At 32.5% G+C, this 25182-nt stretch overlaps 2 long non-coding RNA genes across 2 annotated transcripts; both read left to right on the top strand.

The window, feature by feature from the left end:
* The first annotated feature begins 2458 nt into the window (after positions 1-2458).
* Positions 2459-3662, top strand: LOC132748436 (uncharacterized). Its single transcript, XR_009628257.1, has 2 exons — positions 2459-2655; positions 2872-3662. It is a non-coding gene; the product is annotated as an uncharacterized LOC132748436 (long non-coding RNA).
* Positions 3663-8570: 4908 nt separating this feature from the next.
* Positions 8571-9472, top strand: LOC132748435 (uncharacterized). Its single transcript, XR_009628256.1, has 2 exons — positions 8571-8962; positions 9291-9472. It is a non-coding gene; the product is annotated as an uncharacterized LOC132748435 (long non-coding RNA).
* Positions 9473-25182: the final 15710 nt, after the last annotated feature.

The following is a 25182-nucleotide window of genomic DNA, read 5'->3' as shown; positions in this document are numbered from 1 at the left end:
ACAACTTGAATACGGTTTTTTTAAATGAAAGGGTCTTTTATTGTATTGTGCTGTCACTATGTAAAAATTTTAAGACTTTTTTTATGTTTTTAAACCCTTTTTAAAAATTATTTACATTATAAAAGCTAACTGATTGCACTATTTTTCTATAGAACAAAATTAAAATAGATTTGTTCAATTTTTAAATTTTTATTATTTTTTAAATATTTATTTTGTTTGATTTTTTTTAAAAGGGGGGAAAAAAATAAAGGGGTTTTTATTATTAAAAAAGGGTATTTTAAAATTAGATTAGATTAATAATTTTAAAAAAATAAATTTTTTTTATCTATTTTCAATTATGTGGGAAACAAAAATTTAAATTTAATAAAAAACAGCCTGGTATGGGGTTTTTTTTTGAAAGTTTTTGGGCCCCGTTCCCCAGCTAGGTCAACCCCCCCTAAAAACCCGTTTTTAAAAAATTTTTCTTTTTGAAAATTTAAAAAATTATTATTTAATATATGGTTGTTTTTTTTGTTATATTTTTTGAAAAGGGAAAACCGGGAGTAAATCAGCTCCCCCCAGGAAAGTAGGATCCCTAGAAACCCCCCTTTTTTAAAAAACCCCGGGGAAAGGGGTTTTTTGGGCAGTCCCCCCCCCCCAATGGAATGCCCTTTAAGGACAGATAATTTCTAAACCCCCCGGTTTTACCAAAAATTTCTTTTCTATTTTTTTTTTGGGTAAATTATTATTTCATATTTCCTGTAGGTTTTAATTACATAAAAAGAGGGAAAATTTTACAAAATGCCCAAAAAGTTTTAATTATTTAACCCAAATATATCCTTAAAAATTTTTATTTGTTATATTTATTTACATTTACAGAAAGCGAAAAATAAAAGATATAATCTATTTTGTTTTTTTAAAAAGGGAAATGAAGATAACTCTTGTTTTTGGGAATTTTTTTAAATTTGGCTGTTAAAAATCTATCCAAACGGGGTTTTTTTTCCTTTTTTTAGGGGTTTTTTTCCCTGTTAAAACTAAAAAAAGGATTTTAATGTGATTTAATATTTTTAATTAAAAAAAAAACAAGGATGATTTCTTTAAAGTTTTCCCCCCGTGGACTTTATTTTTCCAATTTATTTCTCTTTGGACAAAAAGAAGGGCCGGGGGAAAAAAATTTTTTCCCAAATTTTTGGGTTACGCGGGGTTAAACACTGAGCCCTAAAAATTTGATTTCTTTTTGGGAAGCCCGGTGTAAATTTTCCCGGGGTGAAATTTTTTCAGTTTTTCAGAAATTTCAGAGCTTAGACCCCCTTGCAATTATGGGTTTATTCCGTGACAATCCCCAAAGTGATGATGGGGTGCAAAATTTTGTGTTGAAAAAGTGGGGGAACAACAACCAAATGAATTTAACAGGATTGTGTGTCACATTTTAAACTTCACTCAAAATGCCGTCAAGAAGTGACCTTTTCCCAAAGGTTGAAGATTTGGCTACAAGAAAAATTTCCCCCAATTCCCAAAATGGGTAAAAAAAAAAAATACCCCCAAATTTCCCGCAAAATTTCAAAAAACATATTATTTTATAATTTTGTTAGGCATTCAACACCCGTGGTTTCCAAAAACGTGGGGTCGCCCAAATACTTACACCCATTCCCACGCTTGGGGCCCCATTCTTAGTCATGATGGCGCAAAAAACCGGGGTCCCGGGTTTTTCTTTGTATTAAAAACCTGCGGCCCCAATTTTCCCGTTCCGCCTTTAAACCCTTTGTACCCCCTAAATTTATTCAACACTACTTTCCGGGTTAAATTTATTGGGGCTTTTAAATTTTCCGTTGAAAAAGGGGTTTTGAAAATATTTTTCCATTTTTTTTCAAAATTGTAAATTAAATACATCTTAAAAAAAGGGAATAAAAAAACAAATAAAAATTAAATTAAAATTTTTAAATTTTGTTTTTTTCAAAAAAGGGTTAAACCTAGGGTGGGATATGCATTTAGACCCAATGCTTTTTTTTCCGAACTTTTTAGGGCAATTTTTGAAGATGGAAAAATCACTGCTGTTGCTTTTTTTCAAATGGAAGTTTTAAGAGGGCCACCAAACCAAAATGACAAAGGAGTTTTTTCTGTGGGAAAAAAGCGCGTTTTAACCTTAAAATTTTTAAAATTTGACGCACCCCAGTTTAAAACAAAATTTCCCCTTTGGGGTTAATAAAAAAAATTCCCGTAACAGAAAAAAAGGGGCAAATTAAAACACTTTTCTTTTAAAAATTTTGTATTTAAGCAATCTCGCTAAATTTTGAAAGTTGTCTTTGAAATGTACACATTTTACTAAAATATTTTATATAAAAACAAATCGCCCGCTAAAATTTAAATATTTCTTTTTAAAAACATGTAAAACATTTTACTGAATATTGTATAAAACAAATCGTCGCTAACAATTGATAAAATATGGCAAATAAATTTTATCTGTAAAGAAAGATTTTTTACTTTAATACTCTATATCATAACATTTCAAATATGTTTATTTCATCTTTTGCAGCAAAGTTCGCGCATTTTATGTTGAGATAACCGAGAAAATTATTGCGAAATTCCCACTTAATGATCCAGTCCTCAATGATCAAGTCCTCAAGTGTCTTTCCTTCCTACGTCCAGAATTCAGGGAGACAACGCCCGCTTCATCTGGTGAGTAAATAACTTGAAATAAAGTAGACACAAGATATTGTTCTATGTATTTGAATAAACACTTGAAGCATTAAATCCGATAGAAATGAATGAAGCAACAAAAAAATAAAATAAGTAAGGGTCTAATACTGATTTTTTTCATAACAATCTTTGTCCGTGATTTATGTGTAAAATAACCTAATAAATGATATAATACGTAAAATCTTATACTTGCAGTTGCCAAGCTCGCCTTGGTATGGGTAACACAGATAGTGTGGAGGAGGAATAAATGGACTACCAACTCATGGCGATCGGGTCTCTTCCTGCGTATGAAGAGGGGATGCCACTGGACCCATATTGGGTAGCATTAGAGAAACATAAAACTCCACTCCAAAAACCAAGGTTTCCCACCCTTGTTCCGTTAATCCAGAGGGACGACAGAGAAAATCTTGCCATAAATACAATTCAGCGGTCATTACTGTCATTAAAAATGAATATGAACACTGTTTGTTTTAAGCATAATATCACATCTGGTATGTGTGCTGAAGCCCTAAAAGTCTGCAATTGTTAAGAACACGAACTCTATGTGCTGTCATACTTGACCTTGACGCTGGTAAACATTACTCAAGTCATTTAAATGTTTGAGTATCATGTGATATAGAATAGATGAGTATAGCTTGTATTCTTTGTAACTGTGCTAAATTATTTTATTATATTGATGTCTGATTAAACGTAAATAAATTACCTTGCTGTGTTTGTTTTGATGACTGGAAAAATTGCGTTACGTGACATGTATTTATTATCACGACTTTAAGGTATAACGGGTGAACAAACATGGTTGCGCCCATTCACCGGGTTTATAACTTACAACTAACTTGCTTTTAGGGAATAATAAATGAAATAATGAAATACTATAAAATGATAAAAATGTCGATCTGAAAGACTACTTCTAAAACTAGTCAGTTAACTGTTTATCATTAGAATTCAGGAGAAAGTCGTCCTTATTTAATAACGTGATACGATTGACACCCCCCTTTCCACAACTGCCTCCTCATCCGACATTGACACGATGAAAAGTGTCCCGGAAAGCCATCCAAAAACTATGGCATGTATGGGACACGGGCACATTAAAAGATTGTTTCTCAGATTTTGTCAGTTAAATTGCACTCTAGGATGAATATCTCTAGAGCCTCATATACATGATTGTAGTGTTTTTTGGGAGGATTTAAAATATTGTCTATACACTGGCCTACGGATCCAATCCGGCCAATCAGTCCCTGCCGCTCGGCTGCAAATTGAGTACATTCGATCAGTAGGTGGTCAGAACCATATCTCATTCCACGCCGAGGGCAGGTTGGGTCAATTTTTTCTTAATGTACTGACCCACAATGCCCGGTAATAAGTTTGTGCCCAGCCTTAGCCGGCTAATAGTTTTATAAATTTTGGAGTTATTGGAATATTTTATTGGGCGTTTAAGGCCTACTTAAGTATTTATGTGTTTAATTTTGGGCGCATTGTCATTTATTTGTTTCTGCCATTTTGCTAATATATGTTCACGTATTATAGAATACACTTCAGTTGGGGAGAGTGGTAGTTTGTTACACTGCTGCGGTTTAGGCCTGTCTTGGCTGCCATGTCCGCCTGTTCCTTACCATAGATACATATATGTGCAGGACACCAAACAATGATTATCAATTTGCCTACATTAAGGCATTTATTATATGTAATATTGATTTCCTGTATAATTCTGATCTTGACTGACCACTGTTTTCAGTGAGACCAGTGGAGATAGAGAATCAGAGAAAATGACAACTTTATTGTGATTATTGTCATTTATCCAGCACAAAGCGTTCCTAATTGCAAGAATCTTGGCCATATAGATGGATGTTTGATTTGTTAACCTATCTATTTTTTCATATTGTTGAGAGGGGATTATTACGGCTGAAGCGGTACGTTTTGGCGGATGTACATAGGTCCTATATACTATTTTAGTGCCTTAGCTCGCGCTGCTCACAATGATGGGGGCACCCCCGCAAAGGTCAATTTTACCGCTCCAGAATCTTGTCTGCGCTTATTCTGGAGTTGGTGGACCCTCATATCAGATCTGTCACATTCCAACTTTTGTTGGAATTCCGACAGATCTTCCTCCAGCGGAATGCCGTGGATGACTTCTTCATATAGGCGTTCCTGAGGTTGGCGTTTTACTATGCACTGCACCCCAAAGCTTAAACCTGGGTAGATGGAGTGCTTTATTAAGTGACTCGATAGACGCGAAGTCTAAGAGAATATTACCTGACGCCTAAGTTTAAGGGAATTTGAAAATCATTGTGATGACACGGAGGAAGTTACATTCGAGGAATTAGACATGCCAATTACGGAGAATGAATTGCGTAAAGTTGTTAACTCTTTTTTTAAAAAAAACAAAGCTGCTGGGTTAGACAATATGATAAATAAATATTTTAAACAGTGTATTGACATCCTTTCCGAACCGTTGTTATAACATTCAACAACATTTTTGACGCAGGTGAATTCCCGAGTCAGTGGTCAGAGAGATTAATAATACCATATAACATTGCTAACAATTATAGTGGAATCAACGCTACTAAAATCTGGAAACAAAATTGCCTTGGTTAAATATTTACAAGAATAATAAATGAGAGAATGAAAGTATGGACCAAAAATTATGACAAGCTCTTTGATGCATAGTTTGGGTTCAAGTCGGGTCACATTACTACCGACGCTGTTTTCGTTTTATCTACTATCATACTTCACAAAATAAAAAAGGTGTATGCTGCTTTTGTTGACTATCAGAAATGCTTTGACACTATATATAGAAACGGTCTCTGGTACAAGGTGATAAAGGAAGGTTTTGATGGAAAATTGCTTTAATTAATACGGTCCATGTATAGTGACGTACGATCTTGTGTAAAACACCTAAATTCCCTATCAGACTTCTTTAAAATTGATAATGGACTATTCCAAGGGGACCTAACTTCGCCATTACTATTCTGCAATTTCGTGAATACCCTTGAAGTATGCCTACAGGACTACATACAGAATATAGATTAACTTTAGACCAGTTCTCTATATACTTTGTCATTTTCGCAGACGACAGCGTATTGCTTAGCGAAACCTCTGAGGCTCTTCAAACCAACCTTAACCAATTAGAGGCGTATTGTAAACAAGAGGGCCATGATGGCCCTGAAAACGCTCACCTGTATATAGGCCCCTGGAGCAGAGCCAGTTCAAACCCCAGGCCTTCTATTTGAACACACTTGGTAGACAACCATTAGAAGATGTTTCATGCTAAACATCTAAGGTCTAGCTCGTTGGGTTTTTCAAAAGAAGATTTTTAAAGTTTTTTCTTTAAACATATAGTTAAAAACAATGACACCCCTAGGGGAGGGCCAGTTTTGACCCCAGGGCGTTATTTGAACAATCTTTGTAGACACTTACTAGAAAATGTTTCGAAGAAGATTTTTAATTTTTTGCTATACACATAATTATAAGGAAAATAAACAACCCCCGGGGTGGGGCCAATTTTGACCCCAGGCTTTTATTTGAACAAACTTTGTAGACACTCACAAGAAGATGTTTTATGCTAAGTATCTAATCTCTAGCTATTTGGTTTTTTTTCAAAAAAGATTTTTTAAGTTTTTGCTATATACACACAAAAGGAAAATCAATGACCCCCGGGGCGGGGCTAATTTTGAACCCAGGGCTTTTATTTGAACAAACTTGGTAGACATCAATTAGAACATGTTTCATGCTAAATATCTTAGCTCTAGCTCTTTGGGTTCTTTAAGAGAAGGTTTTTAAGTTTTTACTATATGCATATAGGGAAAATCAATGACCCCCTGGGGCGGGGCCAATTTTGACCCCAGGGCTTTTATTTGAACAAAGTTGGTAGACATCCATAAGAACATGTTTCATGCTAAATATCTTAGCTCTAGATCTTTGGGTTCTTTAAAAGAAGATTTTTAAGTTTTTACCATATGCATATAGGGAAAATCAATGACCCTCTGGGGCGGGGCCAATTTTGACCCCAGGGCTTTTATTTGAACAAACTTGGTAGACACTCATTAGAAGATGTTTCATGCTAAATTTCTTAGCTCTAGCTCTTTGGGTTATTTAAAAGAAGATTTTTAAGTTTTTACTATATGCATATAGGAAAAATCGGAGACCCCCTGGGGCGGGGCCAATTTTGACCCCAGGGCTTTTATTTGAACAATCTTTGTAGACACTCACTAGAAAATGTTTCATGCTTAATATCTAAACTCTAGCTATTCGGGTTTTTTCAAAGAAGATTTTGAAGTCTTTGCTATACACATATAAAGAAAATCAATGTCCCTCAGAGCGGGGCCAATTTTGACCCCATGGCTTTTATTTGAACAAACTTTGTAGACACTCACTAGAAGATGCTTCATGTTTAATATCTAAACTCTAGCTATTTGAGTTTTTTCAAAGAAGATATTTTTAGTTTTTGCTATACACATAATTATAAGGAAAATAAATAACCCCCGGGGTGGGGCCAATTTTGACCCCAGGCTTTTATTTGAACAAACTTTGTAGACACCCACAAGAAAATGTTTCATGCTTAGTATCTAATCTCTAGCTATTTGGTTTTTTTTTCAAAGAAGATTTTTTAAGTTTTTGCTATATACACACAAAAGGAAAATCAATGACCCCCGGGGCGGGGCCCATTATGACCCCAGGGCTTTTATTTGAACAAACTTGGTAGACATCCATTAGAACATGTTTTATGCTAAATATCTTAGCTCTAGCTCTTTGGGTTCTTTAAAAGAAGATTTTTAAGTTTTTACTATATATGCATATAGGGAAAATCAATGACCCCCTGGGGCGGGGCCAATTTTGACCCAACGGCTTTTGTTTGATCAAACTTGGTAGACATCCATTAGAACATGTTTCATGCTAAATATCTTAGCTCTAGCTCTTTGGGTTCTTAAATAGATGATTTTTAAGTTTTTACTATATGCATATAGGGAAAATTAATGACCCCCTGGGGTGGGGCCAATTTTGACCCTAGGGCTTTTATTTGAACATAATTGGTAGACACTCACTAGAAGATATTTCCAGCCAAATATCTAACCTGTAGCCTTTACATATTACCATATACCAAAAATCAAAGCTCTGGCCCATGTACTTTCAGACAAGAAGATTTTTTAATTTTGTGTTTTTTGAAATCCTTTTCTGGCCCTATGACCTACAGACCAGAACCATTTGAACAACTTTGAAAGGGGACCACCCAAGGATCATTTCTGTAAAGTTTGGTTGATGTGCAGTCATTGGTTTCAGAGGAGATGTTGTTTATGTTCAAAAGTTGACGACGCACGACGACGGACACAGGGCCATCACAATAGCTCACCCTGAGCATTGGTTGACACAATCAACTTTGAAACATTTTATTTAAATTGTAATTCACGTTTAGTTAAAGAAATTCTGAGGAATTATTCTAAGTTACAAATTATATTTGATAAATTATTCAATTGATTGATAATTTTTCAAAAAAGCAATAAAGTGAAATGAATGGTTAAAGAAAAATCATGTAATATATTGAAAGATTTTTTTAAAAGCAAGGTCAGAATAGAAGTCTTTACTGCGTAAGAGTAGATATAATAATGATGAAGAAAAGACTGAAAAATTAAAAGGTAGTATGCTTAAAACGTTAGATTATATTTGAATATGAAAGAAACTTCTTGCTTCAAGCAACCTAACATATCTATGTGAACATTTGTAAAATATTTTAAAGCTGTCAATAACCCAAATGATCGATTTTTTTGCACCCGTTGAAGATGTTCTACATTTTATAGTTGAGTATGAAAGGGATGAACTCAAGATAATAGGTTAAAATCATGGGCTGAAAAGTATATGGTTTATATTGAATTCGGGCTTATTTGAGTTCAGTTGACAATATTTTTAGCTCACCTGAGCAATGCTCAGGGTGAGCTATTGTGATCGCCCTGTGTCCGTCGTCCGTCGTCGTGCGTCCTGCGTCGTGCGTCGTCAACATTTCACATAAACAACATCTCCTCTGAAACCAATGACTGCACATCAACCAAACTTTACAGAAATGATCATTGGGTGGTCCCCTTTCAAAGTTGTTCAAATGGTTCCGGTATGTTGCATATGTAGGTCACAGGGCCAGAAAAGGATTTCAAAAAACACAAAATTAAAAAATCTTCTTGTCTGAAAGTACATGGGCCAGAGCTTTGATTTTTCGTATATGGTATCATCTATGGGTCCTCTACCAAAGTTGTTCAAATTTTGTCCCTAGTGTCAAAATTGGCCCCGCCCCGGGGGGTCATAGGTTTTTTTTATGTCTATAGGTAAATCTAAAAAAATCTTCTTCTCTGATTTGGCAAAGGCTACAGATTAGATATTTGGCATGAAACATTGTGTAGTAGACCTCTATCAAGATTGTTCAAATAATGGCCCTAGGGTCAAAATTGGCCCCGCCCTGGGGGTCATTGATTTTCATTACATACAAATAGTGAAAACTTGAAAAATCTTCTGGTCTGAAACTTAATGGCCTAGAGCTTTGATTTTTGGTATATGGTATCATCTATTGGTCCTCTACCACAGTTGTTCATATTTTGTCCCTAGTGTCAAAATTGGCCCCACCCCGGGGGTCATAGGTTTTTCTAATATGTATATAGTAAAACATAAAAAAATCTTCTTCTCTGAATTGGCAAAGGCTACAGGTAAGATATTTGGCATGAAACATTGTGTGGTAGACCTCTACCAAGATTGTTCAAATAATGGCCCTCGGGTCAAAATTGGCCCCGCCCTCGGGGGTCATTGATTTTCATTATATACATATAGTGAAAACTTGAAAAATCTGGTCTGAAAGTAAATGGCCTAGAGCTTTGATATTTGGTCTATGGTATCATCTATAGGTCCAAAACCAAAGTTGTTCAAATTTTGTTCCTAGAATTAAAATCGGCCCCGCCCTGGTGGTCATTGATTTTCCCTATATGTATATTGTAAAAACTTAAAAAAATCTTCTTTTAAAGAACCCAAAGAGCTAGAGCTAAGATATTAAGCATGAAACATCTTCTAATGGTTGTCTACCAAGTGTGTTCAAATAAAAGCCCTGGGGTCAAAATTGGCCCCACCCCAGGGGGTCATTGATTTTCCCTATATGCATATAGTAAAAACTTAAAAAAATTCTTTTAAAGAATGCAAAGAGCTAGAGCTAAGATATTTAGCACGAAACATGTTCTAATAGATGTCTACCATGTTCGTTCAAATAAGAGCCCTGGGGTCAAAATTGGCCCCGCCCCAGGGTTCATTCATTAGCTCGACTTTTTTTTCAGATATATACATATTATATATATACATACATATATATATATATATAGAAATGAGAGAATATATACACACATACCACCACATCGATATGCCAGTCCAATTACGGCACAGCGCCTAGCAGAACAGTCCTGAAAGCATAGCCACTGCTTATCCACCATCACAAAAATGATGGTTTCAGAACAGCTTTATATACAGTCACAAACTGCACTACACATTGAAACAAGCTCAACATTCACATATATAGAGTTTGTTCTCTGTTAACATATCTCACAAATCAACGATGACATTTTATTGTCTTCTTCACTGATTGGGACCAGAGAACTATATATCTATTTCCGAAAGTCAACTGGATCCCGTAAGATCAAGTAGATCCGTAGGATACAATGAATTTAGACAGATAAAGTATATATAAAGGGAGATAAATTAATTCAATACAGTTATACTTTCCCCTGCGTGGGATCACTTAAGATACAATTGTGCAGATAAATCGATAGAAATGAGAGAATATATACACACATACCACCACATCGATATGCCAGTCCAATTACGGCACAGCGCCTAGCAGAACAGTCATGAAAGCATAGCCACTGCTCATCCACCATCACAAAAATGATGGTTTCAGAACAGCTTTATATACAGTCACAAACTGCACTACACATTGAAACAAGCTCAACATTCACATATATAGAGTTTGTTCTCTGTTAACATATCTCACAAATCAACGATGACATTTTATTGTCTTCTTCACTGATTGGGACCAGAGAACTATATATCTATTTCCGAAAGTCAACTGGATCCCGTAAGATCAAGTATATCCGTAGGATACAATGAATTTAGACAGATAAAGTATACATAAAGAGAGATAATTAAATTCAATACAGTTATACTTTCCCCTGCGTGGGATCACTTAAGATACAAGTGTGCAGATAAATTGATAGAAATGAGAGAATATATACACACATACCACCACATCGATATGCCAGTATATATATATATATATACATACATATATATACATACATACACACACACACACACATATATATATATATCGGTTTAACAATACGCTAGCCTTATGTTGTATTGGTAAGTGAATTGTGATCACAATTCAGCAAAACATTTTCTCTATATATGTACATGTACACATCGTTCGTCTTCATTTCTAAACATGTCGTTAAAAGGGTGGTTGATAAAAAATAAACCCTCAGAATGCAGGGATGTTTCGGCATCGTTTTTGCCTGATCATGATCTGGAAAGCACACCAGAAAAGAAAAAAATGATTAAAGCGGCAAACGAAGCTGTATTTGAAATTTTATCACCAAATCTCCAATCAGGTATCGAACCCACGCCGAGAAAATTATGTTATATGAGTCCGCAATCTAACCAACTGAGCTATACAGGCTGTTAAGTTTGACGGGTAAAAATCGATACTAGTATGAAACCATCTTGTATTTCACTGTTTGTAACTATGTACACCCAATACCCTTTTGTGATGCTCGATAGGTTTATACCACCTTTGTCTTAACAATTCACTCAAACAATTATTTTATAGGATCCAAAAAACAATGGCCTTTTGTGATGCTCGATAGTTTTCCCACTTTTGTCAAACGATTTATTCAAACATTTCAATATGAAGAAACTGACGCATGCTCCGTATAGTACCCTATACGGAACGTGATTGACAATAGGCCTACTAGTATTTCATAAATTGTTTTAAAATGTGAATGTTTATTTTGATTGCTATATTGACATAGAGTTCTTTTGATATTTAGAAATAGTATATATATATATATATATATATATATATATATATATATATATATATATATATATATATATATATATATATATATATATATATATATATATATATACACACATAAAAAATCTTGTTTTTAAAAACCCAATAAGCTAAACCTTAGATGTTTAAGCTAGAAACATCTTCTAATGGGTGTTAACCAAGTTTGTTCAAATAAAAGCCCTGGGGTTTAAACTGGCCCCGCTCCGGGGGCCTATATACAGGTGAGCGACTTTGGGCCATTATGGCCCTCTTGTTTTTTAAAATGGTTTAATCAAGGGAAGCAACTTTTATCTTTATTTGTCGACTACACAAAGGCATTTGACTATGTTGTAAGGGAAAATCTTTGGTATAAATTAATTCATTAAGGATTAAGAGGAAATATATTAAACATAAGAAAGTCTATTTACGATTCAGTTAAATCTAGAGTTAAGTTTTGCAATAATTTAAGTGATGACTACGCATGCGCATTAGGCTTAAGACAGGGTGAGTGTTTATCGCCATTTATGTTTATCAATGATCTAGAGGATTTATTTATTCGTAATAAAGCGGATGGAGTTGATGTTTATTTGTTTAAAATAGTCATGTTATTATATGGTGACGACATTGTTATTTTTCAAACTCAGCTGAATCCTTGCAATGTAATTACGCATTCTTTGGCGTCTATTACGCATTTTTTATCATAGTATTAGGAGATTTAGTGGATTATCCCCCCAGATTGTTACGTCTTAATCGATTATTTCCTCACGCATCTACGAGTACGTAGACATTAAGAAAAAACGTATTTCATTTTATGTAAACGGATTGTACATTTTATCGCAAAATTTAATCCGAATATTACAAATGATACTAATTGGTCCCCCTAATTAATATTTACTTTTCGCTACAAAAAATGGGCGATATACTCCGAGTAATCCAAATAGTACCTAATTGTAGAGGAATATTCAGTGTAGATTAATCGCTAAAGTCCCCCATTGATTTTATTATGCGCGTTTACATCATCAAAAACATAGATACTCAATTATAGAGGACTACTCAGGGGAGATTATTCGCTATTATCCCCCATTGAATTTATTATTATGCGTATTTACACCATCAAATACCCCGGAGATACTCAACTTCCTAACCAATTAAAATACCACGCGCACCTCTCTAAACTTCAGACATGGGGCGATTACTTGACAATTGTAATCGATTAAATTATGATTATTTGTCAAAATGCTTGATTAAATTAAATTACTGATTACTCCATTTTGACATTGTAATTGATTAAATTACTGATTACTGACAGGAGTAATCAGATTACATTTATGATTACTGATTACATGTACATAAGTTAAGAAATGCAATGGTTCAACACTATCGTTTTATTGAACATTTCAATACAACAAATGTACAAAAAAAATAATCCAGCTTAGTTTTACAGTAATTAATTCAGTCTACATATGTACATGTGTTGCCTCCTATTTATTAAGCTATATTCTCATATTACATTTAATGTTAATCAGGAATTTTTTCTGGCAATATGAAGTATTTGAAAACAGCAGGCATATTTCCTGCCATGCTTGCGTATTGCTTTCTTTTCAATATGATGAAAATCTTTTTGTACTGTTTGCTGCTACATGGACTTAACAATACCAGAATGTAACAGAAAATATAACCATATTACACTTTAATCAGTAATTGCAGCTTCTACTTGCTCTTTACTGAACCTGTAAAGTCTTCTCAATAAGTGATAATATACCTATCCAGGCCATTGTTATAATTTCACAGCTAAATTTAAGTGGTATAATTGTGACAATCATTTATGTATTTGGTCAATCTGTCAGTGATCTTTTCATCGCCTTATTAAAACACAGGTGTCATCAAATCTGACCTGGGTGACTGCATTTAATTCACCTACACTACCTAAGACAATTAGTTGGCATTGACACTGGTACTTTTTTAACCTTTATATGTATGTTTGTTCAGTTCTTCTTCGATGCCGAATTGGACACACTAAAATTACCCACTCTTATCTCCTCACAAATGACAATGCCCCTTTCTGTGTAGGTTGTAATGAAAATTTTACTGTCAAGCATTTTCTTCTTGAATGTCATGTTTTTACACAGGCCCGTAATAGATTTTATTCTGTAAATTCACTCAAAGAACTTTTTAATACAATTCCATCAAAAAACATAATTGATTATTTGAAAGAGATAGACTTGTATTCTAGGATCTAATTGGCTCATTTCTATTGTCATTTACAATGTTTTACATAACATTTTAAGCCTATTATAGCATTCGGCACGATATGGCCAGTTATGTGTTGACGTGCCGTAAAAATCCAAACAAACAAACAAACAAAAATGTATGTTTGTTCAGCAATTTTTTATTAGCTTAAGTATTGTAATCATACATGTAATCATTGTGATTACTGATTAATTGGTCATGTAATTGATTAAATTATGATTAAATTACAGGAAAAAAATATGATTACTGATTACTGTGATTACTAAAAAAATTGTAATCGATTAAATTGAATTAAACTACCGATTACGATTACCCCATGTCTGCTAAACTTTAAACTTGTAGCGAGTAAAAAACGTATTAACCGGATAATTAAAAAAATAATACATTTTCTAAAAGCTTACGTTATTTGTCTATGGTTGCATAAAAAAAAATATTTACATTTCCCCCCAAATAAAACCTCAATAGTTTTTAAAGAGTAATACTTATTAACACGCTACAATAGATAAAAAGATTCACCTTTCAAATGTTATATAATATTAAAAGTTTAAATGTACATCCGTTAAGTTTTATTTGCTACAAAATGCCTATTTTTTACTTTTTCATAGGCATGGATGATATTTTAATAAAGTTTTATATGAGACCCTGACGCCATTTTTTGGCGGATTATTACGTTTTTTTTTTATCATAGTCTTACCTGTTTATAGAAGATTACTCCATTCTTTTGGTAGACGTATTACGTTTTGTAATAACCTGACGCCATTTTTGGCGGATTATTGCGTTCGGTCATTATAATCTTATTGGTTTATGGAAGATTACCCCATTCTTTTGGTAGACGTATTGCGTTTGTTTATTATTATCTTATCGGAATATAAAATAACCTGACGCCATTTTTTGGCGGATTATTACGTTTGGTTATTATAATCTTATTGGTTTATGGAAGATTACTCCATTCTTTGGTAAACGTATTGCGTTTGTTTATTATAGTCTTATTGGATTATGAAAGATTGTTCCATGCTTTGGTAGACGTATTACGTTTTTTTTATTAAAATCTTATCGGTTTATGGACGTTTACGCCATTATTTGGCGTATTATTACATTTGTTTATCATAATCTTATTGTTTTTTTGATGATTACTTCATTCTTTGATAAACATATTACGTTTATTTATTATAGTCTTATCGGTTTATGGCGTTTGCTCCATTCTTTGGTAGACATATTACGTTTTTATTATAGTCTTGTCGGTATATTGGATACCCTGACGCCATTATTTGGCGAATTATTACTTTTTTTATTGTAATCTTATTAGTTATGGGAGAATACTCCATTCTTTGGTAGACTTATTACGCTTTGTATTGTTATCGTAATACGAAATCGGTTTATGGAAGTTTGCGCCATTTTTGGCGGATTATTACGCTTTTTTATTCAACATATTACGATAACAATATTAAGATTCGCTAGGCTTAATGGATATAAAAATCGGTTATATCTCTAAAGGTTACGTGTTAAAACTAAATAAAAGAATTAAAAACAAAAATACGAACATTTTTACTGTTTTTATTAACATCATCATATACGTATATAACAAAACATCATCACACATATATATAAAAATAACAAACAATATATAAAAACAAGTTTTAAATATTCATCATATATACAAAATTTACAAAAACAACATATAAAAACACAATTTGAAACATCATATATACATAAATAAACAAATACATAATTCTTACAAATTTGGGCTTCAAATTCTCTACAAAAGTTATATGGTGATCTACACAATGGACAGCACTGATTATCCTTAAATATTCCTCACAAAATGTATGGCCGCAATACAAAACAAAGATTTTACCGTTAATGGTACATGTACATACCGGACACAGTAACGCGTCATCCGTTAAGTGTTTTGACCGGACACTTTTAATTGACATATTTATTGAATTAAGAATACTATCATTAATTATCCCGGACATTTTATTAGCTAAAAACTCAAAGTCTTTGACCTGTTGGTCAATGTCCTCGTCTTCCGGGATATTAACCGGTTTTGGAATGGGTTTTGTAAGGGTTTGCGAAATATTGGGCTCATCCACTATAAAAACACTATCATCCATCCCAATAGTATCATTCTCGATAAATATCGCAGCTTTTTCCGGTTCGTTTCGTTGTTGTTCCGGTTGTTGCGCAACGTTCGATTCTGGTTCATGTTGTTGTTGCGCAACATTCGATTCTGGTTCATGTTGTTGTTGTAGTTGTTGTTCCGATCTTACAACAAATTCATCTACGCCATTGTCTTCCTTAAATATAACAGCTGGTTCGGACAGACATAATGTGCTTTTGTCTTTCATGTAAGACACACAAGTTTCCTACTGCTTTTATGCTTGTGTTTTAGGTCCGAGAGACTGATCTTTGCCATGTAATGTCAAGTCTTTGCAAATTTTACATAAAATTATAAAGTAACATTGTCATTATATATATGTTATCTGAAAATTTCTTTGAATTTTGTTAAGTGTTAAAAAAATATCCATTTTCTTATGTACTACTTATAACACTATTTTCTAAAAAGAAAATTGAATTTGTTTGTGATATATTTTTCTCATTCACATTCGAGTAAAGATCATACACAATGAAAAATATAAATGATATGTGATATGTCACATATAATTTGTGTGGTCTTTGAGAAGCATATGAATAAACTTATTAGGTCGCGAAGTGCTAGTCACTGGCGTTACTTATTCGTGCACTCAACAGCACACTTTGTAAGATGAAGTAATGCGAATGGATAGAGTATGTCATAATCAGTATATGTTTATAACTATACATTAACTATGATACTAAGAAGGATAAAAGATTATAACAAGATGTTATTAATATGTAGTAATTTTCAACATGTACTCTGTATAATATGTTGCCCTCATGGGCTTTTGGCCTTCAGGATATTTCTGAAATAAAACTTTGAAACTTAACAAATGTACAAAGTAATAAAATTCTGGCTTAGGATATTACAAACGAAACAAAACAAATATATTGTTATTGTTTACGATTTAATCAAATCAGATCTAGACATGTATCCTAGTAAAGTAAACTGGTGCTCATCGTTGAAAGATTTATAATGTGGGCTTTATTTAATAATGCAATGTCATATTTTAGAATTCAGCCATATGTAGAATGTTTAAATGTTCAAATATTTTGTCAAGCGTTTTCCCGTTTACGTGTCTCTTCTCATAGATTACAGATAGAAGCTGGTAGATGGTCTAGGCCACATAGGACCCATTTACATGAAAGAATTTGTTTAAGATTCGGTAACATCGAAGATTAATATCATTTTATATTAGAACGTTTGTTTTTTATTGATATTAGAAAAAAAGTGTACTGATAGACGCTTTTGGATAAGACATAGTATGCGCAAATAGGTTGACCTTGTAAATTAAAAAAAAAAATACTCTAAGAAACCTTGGAATGTATATCTATAATGCTTTTAACAGTCGACATTCGGTCTTATATGCCAATAAAAGGTATTCAAATAAACCATTACATATATTATATTCTATTGTTAACATATGTACTGTTCGTTATCTTGTAAATATGCTGTAACTATGTCATCATGGGCTTATTACCCTTATATTGAAATAAATTGTCTGTCTGTCTTGTTTGTCTGTCAGCCTGTGAGGTGCCTTTTTTATAATGTTTTGCCTTATTTTAGATTTCGGCAGTTTGTTTTTACTTTGCCGGAAACGACGGTATGGCCAGTTATGTGACTATGTGCCGTTTAAACCCAAACAAACAAGAAACAATCGTATATTACAATGAATGAATCAATCAATAAATGTAAAGTTGTTGTTTATGAGAGCATCTGCCGGAAAATCATTCATTGTGATATCATTGACAAAATAACACATACAATTTCATACTTTTTAAAAAAATATATATCAGATAAATTATTGTTGGAATCTTATTTGAAATGGAAGCGTACGTTATTGCTTGTTTCACGTCATCATTTCATGTTGTCTAATTCCACATGGACATACATTAAGAAACGTTATTCACTAAAACTGTGTGAGTGTACAGTAAAACCATTCAACATGGCTATATATTTTATTATAAGGGAAGTATTTCATTATATAATGACAGACAGAAAACAATTACTTTTTACGGAAAAAAGTAAAATAGTAAAACACATTGTTTATGTTATTTTGGATGCAAAACCAATATGAACGGATTTTATTGCTTATTAAATTAATTTTGATTTATTGTGTTTCAAAACATATATTATTCACAAGTCCAATTGATAAAGGTATGGCAAAAATGAATTATTGCCGACGCCGGTGAGCGGCGTCGTCTCTTATGGAATGCTTTTTATTTTGGCCTATGGAAGGAGCTGTTATTATTAGCGGTTAATGTCATGTTGTGTTACTTAGTTTTATAATGATTCGTAAAAATCAAGTAAACAAATGTGTTGTTATATTTGTCTTTAATAACTTTATGTAAAAAGCACGTGCATTGTGATATTATTTTCACGAAATTGAAGGCTCAGTTTAACAGCTTGTCCCTTAGCTTTATTGACAATACTAAAACTCGGATTTCGAATATCGTTTTGGTCTCTTTACATTGATGCCGTATTCTTTTTCAATCATTTATATATTTTCAAAATTTTCCTACAGCTAAGAACGTTCTCATGCAAATGAGTATTAGGATAGGTAATGAAACTGTTTTAAACGATTATCCTATTGATTTTATCCATTTTACGTTTATCTACTGCACAGAATGATTGCTTTTACAAAGTGTACCAGTATCCGGATGTTGAAAGTTATCCGATTTTCTGCAATTACTGCTGTCACATGGCCATCTAACTTTTTATGAATACTTTACCATTACTTTGCATGGCTTAATAAAACTGAGCTGCAACATTTCATAATTTTGCTGTTTAGGCTGTTCTTTTGGGTTTCAGGTTTTCCTTTCTATTTTAAGGGGAAGTAACTCATGTTTACTAAATTATTTGTTCTTTTCTGTCTTTCTTAGGTATTACTTACAATTTTTGTTCCATAAAATTTACCAGTTGTAAGGTCACCAAAAGCATAGAGGCCCTGAGGCGAGATATTTATAGATTTTTTACTGGCTTTATATACCTTAGTCTGGATTTTTCTAGATTGTTCAGTTAGTACATACCTACAGGTATTCTGCTACAGAAATCTTCTAATCACTATGTGAAACTAATTTTTATTTTCTATGTGTTTGTAAATAATTTGTTAATAAATTTACCTTTGGTAAAAATGAAAGGTAGAAAATTAAAGCTATGCATATAGGCGCTAATGTCCATATATTAAAACAGAGAAAGGATAGCATCCTTAAGCATGTTAAGTTATCACTTCTTAAAACTTGATGTATATGCAGTTAGTTATATAGTAAAGTCTAATGGAAGGTTCAAAGAGGGGCAGTATTTGTTACTGTAAGAGATATACATTTAATATTTAGACACTCACACAACTCAAAATTTACTATATGATATAGACTATTTGATTATTTTTTTACTTTTATACTATACATTATAGTTTTCTTTCTACAAGATTATGAATTCCATCCAAGTACCATTGTTAATAGGATGTTATATTTATTTTTAATGGAAACTTGGAATGATTAATGTAATGTGCATACATGTGTATATAATGTGACTTAAACTATTTCCGTATTTAAAGACTTACAGTTATGATGGATGAGACTTGCATATAAATTTATGAATGATAATACATGTATTGATTAGTCTACAGGTTATAGATGTTCATACCCAGTGTTAGCTGGCTAATAATAGTATCTATGATAGAGTTTGTGCATTATAGTTTTCTTTCAACTAGATTTTGAATTCCATCCATTAGTACCAATGTTAATGTTAGGATTTCATATGTATTTGATAGAAAGTGGGAATTATTAATGTTATGTGCATACATGTATATGTTAGTATATTGATATGATGAGACTTATAATATTTCTGTATTTAAAGAGTTACAGATATGACATTATTATTAAAGGGATGAGACTTTCATTTCAAGTTATAAATGATAATACATTGATTGAAAATGTCCTTAAATTGAATTAAGCAATATAATTAACAAAGTCTCAAAAATCATTTTATCAATAGTTATTCTAATTTTTTTCTAACATGTACTTAGTTTGAAAAGGACAGCTTCTGTCTTATCTATTTGTAATGGAGGAACATCGGTCTCAACCGCCAGGTCTCCAAAGTCAACCCGACAACAGACTTTTCATAGAGTACATAGTTACTTGCCCTTGAATAAATTTGTGCACTAAATTATATAGTGGGTGATTTATGCCACATGAAAACCAAAAACGTACAAAAAGTAACCTTGCGCCAGATGAAAACTTGAAAATACAATCCATCACAAAGTGATTCATTTGTTGCATTTTCATGTTTTCGCCCGGTGCCCCTTATGCAAAATACAAATCAACCTTCATAAAATTTCTTACCATAGAAAAAAGCTTAGTTTTCTATCTGTACAAAAATAGATATTGTACATGTATTACTACAGTTATGTTCACTTTCAAATTGACCCGTTATAAATAATGGCACAACCAATAACTGTCTAAGCCTTTTTAGTAAAAAAAATTATACAATATATAAATTGTAATTTTGATTAGGACTATGAGTATGTAAGTTTTTGTATCGCCTTGAAAAAGGCGACATATAGGGGTTACTTTTGTCGGCGGTGTCGGCGTCGTTGTCGGCGTCCCCTTAAGCTTGTCCGGAGCATAAGTCAATCATTATAAGTTGGATTGACTTCAAACTTGGTATGCATGCTTCTTATAATGACCGAAGTGCAGTGCATAAGAACCGGTACTCTGCACTTCCTATTTTTTGAGTTATTGCCCTGTTAATTTTCATACTTTATTTTTGTCCGGGCCATTTCTCCTAAAGTATAAAAGCTATGGACATGAAACTTCATTGGATGATAGATCTCATTAAGAAGAAGTGCAGTGCCCAAGAACTGGTACTCTTCATTTCTTTTTCTTTTCTTATTTGTTTAATTAAAAATAAACCGACCTGTTAATTTTTAAAAATTTAAAATATTTTTGTTATAGTTTAAAACTGTTCACTTTTAGGGGAGAAAATGTGTAAGCGGTCAGTATTTTAGCTCAATCGCTACAGCCGCAGTACATTATCATGTGTGGGTCACAGGTTTGAGTTCTGGTCAAGCTGAAAGTTTTTCTCATCCTGTGACTGCATATAACCCCGAGTTTAATTCACTATGCTCTGTAAACATCAGAAATCCAAGGACACAAATCAATATAGTGGGGAAGTATGTTGTGGTTTAGAACTGTTTCATTATTAAAGAGAAAATGTGTAGCCGGTCGGATAGCTCAGTTGGTCTTCTGACAGTCATGGGTTCGAGTCATGGTCAGGCATTTTCAGTCAGGGTTTAGAAGTGATTTTTCTTCTGACACATATTTGATTCATTTAACAGATTGTATTAAATTTGAAATGGACAAAGGCAGTATCGCATGATACTTTTAGATCTACAAAAGGCATTTTATACAGTTGATCGCACTATACTGCACATGAAGAAGTTCTTCTTCTTCATGAAGCTCCAAGTATCTGCCAAAGGTAATGACATTCTTACATGGTTAAGTCTTATCTCTGATAGACAACAGCTGGTGGATATCGATGTGGCTGGTACTTATTCTACTACTGCACCGAGTACTACTCCCCCTGAGGCTCATTTTAGGTCCTCTTTTATGTCTCATATTATTTGTTTTTTATTTCCCTCGTCATGGGCATGGGGGGTCGAGGGCATCCCCCTCCATACCTTACAAAGATTTTATTTATAATATATATATACACATGCATCAAATATTTGTTGATTAAGTAACAATTATTGTCATTAAGTATTAATCACAACTTCACATTCCACAATAATACAAACACATGTACATACACAAAATAATATACAAACAAAATCACAAGGGAAATAAAAGAAGAGAAAAAAGGAAAGGTAGCTCATACATTGAACAGAGAAAACATTATGTAGTGGTTTCTTATACTCAAACTTTTAACAAAAAGCAATGGCTGTATATTAACAACAGCTGTCACAGGAGACAGCCAAGCTCGACTAATAAAATACTGGACGCAGTAAGGAGGACAAATCAATCATGTATAATAATGTATTAAGTTATAGTAAAAAAATAACATTTAATAACATAAATTCCAAGATCAGGGGGAAATAATTCTAGAAATAGTCACGCTAGAGTTATGAACCTTGTCACACAACATGTGTGTTATGATAAGAAATATATATTTGAAGTTTGAAGTAGATACCTTAAAAAGTAAATAAGTTATAATATTTCTTAAAGAAAATCCTAAGTTCAAAGAGAGATAAATTTGTAAATATTGATTCAAGAGTTATGAACATTGTTACATAAAATGTAATTGATGATAAGAAATAAGTATTTGAAGTTTGAGGTAGATACCTTTAAAACTAAAAAAGTTATAGTAAAAAATAACATTTTTCTAGTAAAAAAATCTAAGTTGATGGGGTGATAGTTCTTGCAATATTAAGAAATAAAGAAGTTACAGTAAAAAATAGTATTTTTAAGGAAAATTCTAAGTTCAAGGGGAGATAAATCTGAAAATATTGGTGCTAGAGTTATGAACCTTGGCACATAAGATGGGAATGATGATAAGGTACATATATTTGAAGTATGAGGGTGATCCCTTAAGAAATAAATAAGTTACAGTAAAAAATAGTATTTTTTAAGGAAAATTCTAAGTTCAAGGGGAGATAAATCTGAAAATATTGGTGCTAGAATTATGAACCTTGTCACATGAGATGGGGATGATGATAAGGTACTTATATTTGAAGTATGAGGGTGATCCCTTAAGAAATAAATAAGTTACAGTAAAAAAATAGTATTTTTTAAGTAAAATTCTAAGTTCAAGGGGAGATAAATCTGAAAATATTGGTGCTAGAGTTATGAACCTTGTCACATAAGATGTGGTTGATGATAAGAAAAATATATTTGAAGTTTGAAGTTGATACCTTAAGAAATGACAAAGTTATAGTGAAAAATATTTTACTGCACCAAAACTTTAATCTGAAATATGGACGCCGACGCCGGGGCGAGTAGGACAGCTCTCAATATATTTCGTATAGTCGAGCTAATAAATTATAAATTTACATTACTTTAAAAAGAATTAAATAATTTTTTGAACTATTGTCCAATTCATTATGTTATCTTTTGTATTTGTTGCACATGCATCAATAATTCAAGAGGCTAATTTAAAACTTCTAACTTATCCATCTATATTTGGTAAAATATTTTTTCTCCTACATAAATAAACATATTTCTTTATCTCTTGACATAGGATATTGTACTTTGACTGGCTCTTTTTTGTGTAACCTAATATAAAAGTTTGCAATTAATATCAAATAAAGCATCATGATTCCTAACAATTTTAATAATTTCTGTAATCAATATTTTGACAAATAAGCATTCCCAAAATAGATGTTACAATGTTTCATGTTCTGATTTACAAAAAGTACACATACTTGTAACTGATAAATTCATTTTCAAAAGAAGGTTATTAGTAGCTAATATTCTATGTGTTAACCATTGCAAGTAAGACTCATTGGTAATGTCAAAAACCCAACTATGTATTTTATTCCAGTCCGATTGACTTAATTGAAAGCAAGTGTTCCATTTAGTCTGACAAGTTGGAATATCATCATTTTTATGTACATATTGTACATGTCTGATGTACTTTTAACACAAAGTAATATAGGCTTTAAATAACAACATATAATGGGAGAATAGGAAGAAATTTCATAATTATCACATAACTTTAAACTTAATACACTTGACAGCACTTGTAATTAATTCATAGTAAATGAAGTCTACTTTAATACCTAATCTTGCTTCCAATTCATTTCTTTCAATGAAAATACCATTCACATTCATAATATTTTTGGTAAACCTTATACCTTTATCATACAATGTTTTTATAAAAATAGGTTTTCTATCCATCAAAATATATTGGTTATAGAACAGAGACATTTCTAACAACATTTCCATAGAAATAGTCGGTATTTTTTCTACAAATTCTACATAATCACCTAAAACATCTTTCCAAAATGAATTTTTCAAAATATTATATATATATGCTGTATATAACTTTCCTCAATTAAATAGCTTCTTAATATCTAAAACGTTATCTAAAATAGAGTAACATTTATCACATTTAGATGATACAATTCTTCTGAACCATGAAAATGTTAAACTTTTCATGTAAGCACATACATCAATCATTTTTAGACCACCATTTACATAATCTTTCACCAATACAGAAGATTTAATCTTTGGTGTACCTTGCCACACAAAATCATAAAACATATTACTTATTTCCTTTAACATCTGAGAATTAGGATTTGGAAGTGATATAAACAAGTTAGTTAATAAAGGAAGTAACAGTCTTTTATGTCTAATATATGTCAATGACATGTCTGCAACCCTAAGCAATAAGCTTTAATTATATGCTGATGACTCAGGTATCCTTGTATCTGGTAAAATAAATCGGAAGAAATTCTCTCGTATGGCATGAGTCTTAAAAGATTGGTTAATTGACAATAAATTGTCTTTGCATCTTGGCAAGGCATAGTCTATTCTTTTTGGTTTAAGTTTCAACTTAAACAGGGCCTAGCCTCCAGCACCCAATTGTATAAACGTTGGTTAAATTAACCCTGGGTTAAACGCTAACCGTGGGTTAAATTTAACCAACTTTGGTTAACTAACCAATTTGGTTAGTCACTTGTATAAACCGAGATAACCAAAAGGTTAACTAACCAAAATGGTTAAAATTAATCGCTGGTTAAACTAACCAATACTAGTCCCGACATGCAATAAATTCTATATCCGGTTATGTTATTTTTGCGGAATATGTCAAAATTGACACATGGTTAACGCTTCCATTTTTATTACAATCGAAAATTTTGATAGTAGAGTTAAAATCGGTTCAAATTTAAATGAAGATGTTAATTGTCACCACACTAATTACATATCTTCATTAAACAAATGTACAAAATATAACATTTACGTAGGATGAACTTGTTTATGACCTCGGAACTGGTGTTTAGGTATCAAGACAAGTATACCACGAATAACTTGCATGGTTGCTATGGGCT

This window comes from Ruditapes philippinarum, unplaced genomic scaffold (assembly GCF_026571515.1).
Source record: "Ruditapes philippinarum isolate M1 unplaced genomic scaffold, ASM2657151v2 ctg5793_1_1_1_1, whole genome shotgun sequence".
In the NCBI taxonomy this organism is placed as follows: Eukaryota; Metazoa; Mollusca; class Bivalvia; order Venerida; family Veneridae; genus Ruditapes; species Ruditapes philippinarum.
The sequence above is the reverse complement of the archived record's forward strand: the minus strand, read 5'-3'. Positions and strand labels throughout refer to the sequence as shown.